The following is a 2643-nucleotide window of genomic DNA, read 5'->3' as shown; positions in this document are numbered from 1 at the left end:
CATAACCATCATCATCATAACCATCATCATCATCGTCATCATCATCATCATTATAACCATCACCACCACCATCATCATCACCATCGTCACCACCACTACCACCATCATCACCATCGTCACCACCACCACCACCATCATCATCATAACCATCATCATCATCGTCATCATCATCATCATCGTCACCATCATTACCCTCTTCAGTATCATCACAGTTGTCATGATCATTGTCATTATTCTTGCCAATGCTGTCATCATTATCAGTGCCACTGTCATCGTTGTTGTCATCCATCATTACCCTTCTACCATTGCTGTCATCACCATCATTTTCATTATCATCTGAAACTCTGTCATCAACATACTTATTGACATCTTTATCATCATTGTAATTATCATCATCATCATATCAAAGTGAAATTCGATGACAGGCACCCGTGCTAGCGGGGTGCAAAGAGCACCATACGAGTGTGATCGTTGACAGAGTGGCTAACTGGCTTCCGTGCCAGTGGCACATAAAAGGCACCATTCGAGCGTGATCGTTACCAGCGTCACATTACTGGCATTTGTGCCCCATGCTAGTAGGGTGCTAAGAGCCCCATTGAGCGAGATCATTGCCAGAGCAGCTAACTGGCTTCCGTGCCAGCGGCATGTAAAAGGTATCATTCGAGTGGGATCATTACCAGCATTGTCTTACTGACACCTGTGCCAGTGGCATGTGTAAAAAGATTCAAGCGAAGTCGTTGCCAGTACCGCCTGACTGGCCCCCCCCCATGCCGGTGGCACGTAAAAAGCACCCACGACACTCTCAGAGTGGTTGGCGTTAGGAAGGGCATCCAGCTGTAGAAACTCTGCCAGATCAAGACTGGAGCCTGGTGCAGCCATCTGGTTTGCCAGCACTCAGTCAAACCGTCCAACCCATGCTAGCATGGAAAGAGAACGTTAAACGATGATGATGATGATCATCATCATCTTCATGAATAGTAGTGATAGCGCAAGCAATATTTTCATGACCCCTAAGGTGCCAACCTAGCAGAATTGCTACCATGCCAGACTTGGCTGAGTGGTAAGGAGCTTGCTTCCTAACCACATGGTTCTGAGTTCAGTCACACTGCAAGGCACCTTGGGCCGACCAATGCCATGTGAGTCGGTTTGGTAGACAGAAACTGAAATAAGCCCAGAAAGCTGGCAGAAACTTTAGCACACCGGGTGAAATGCTTAGAGGTATTTTGTCTGTCATTATGTTCCGAGTTCAAACTCAGCCAAGGTTGACTTTCAGCATATGGCATCCAGTCGCACCTGTACAGGTAATGTCAATTTGACATAAGGAGTGAGCTTATGTCTACACAGACCTTTGATCACTATAAACAAATCATCTGTGTGGTTGATCGGCAAGAAATTGTCAAACCTTCATATGTCGTGTAATGATGGGAGAGTCCGTCATATATATATATATATATATATATATATAATATATATATATATATATATATTGTTATATTTCGGAATGGTCATTTTGCCAGTTTAGCCAATAAAAACACACGCACTATATATTTGGTGTTATTTTGCTTCAGTGTTATTTATTTTTTACATTAATCTTAATCATATTTCGGCCAGAGTTCTTTCGTCACACTCCTGTGACCGCATCAGTGGTCCTTTGTTTTCTTCTTTCTTATTTGTGTCTCTCCTTACTAACCGTCAGCCATTTTGTATTTCTATTGTATGTCTTCATTTATATATATATATATATATATATAACAAATATAAGGGTAAATAATTATTAATTTAATAATTAATAAATTTACCAAGTAGTTTGGTATGGAAAGAGAACTATTATCGGTAGAAACTTTTACAAAAAGTTTTTTTTTTATATATAAATATAATTAAGGGTTAAGCAACAAGGACAGTGAGAACAAACAATGAGGGCTGTTAAGTGAAGACGATGGAAAAATTATTCTGAATGCTTAAGGAGACGAGCTTATGACGAGCTTATGACGAGGTAGTAGTCAGAAAGATAGATTCGCTCTCGTCACATGTCAGCGACGAGAGAGTCGAGGAGGAGGAGTGAGAAAGAGGGATCGGTGAAGGGAAGAGGAGAAGAATACTTCTTCTTTACTATCTCTTCTCTGTCTATCTCATTCCCTCTCTTGTTCTTCATCCTTTCCGGGTTTTCTCTCCCACCCTTCCCTATTCTTCTCCTATTCTTTGACGGGCATGCTAATGCTTCAGCCAACTCGCTCTTTCAACAATTTGCATTTGCCAAACGTAAAATTTTTTATTCTTTTATTTGTTTCATTCATTTGACTGTGGCCATGCTGGAGCACCGCCTTTAGTCGAATCAAATCGCCCCTCAGGACTTATTCTTTGTAAGCCTAGTACTTATTCTATCAGTCCCTTTTTCAGAACTACTAAGTTACGGAGACCTAAACTCACCAGCATCGGTTGTGAAGTGATGTTGGGGGGGGGGGGAGAACAAACACAGATACACAACATATACACACACATACATATATATATATGTATATATATATATATATATACACACATATATACGATGGGTTTCTTTCAGTTTCATCGGTTGTCAAGCGATGTTGGGGGGGGGTCAAACACAAACATACACACACACATATATATATATATACACATATA

The sequence above is a fragment of the Octopus sinensis genome, linkage group LG2, assembly GCF_006345805.1.
Source record: "Octopus sinensis linkage group LG2, ASM634580v1, whole genome shotgun sequence".
Classification (NCBI taxonomy): Eukaryota; Metazoa; Mollusca; class Cephalopoda; order Octopoda; family Octopodidae; genus Octopus; species Octopus sinensis.
This window is presented reverse-complemented; position numbering follows the sequence as displayed.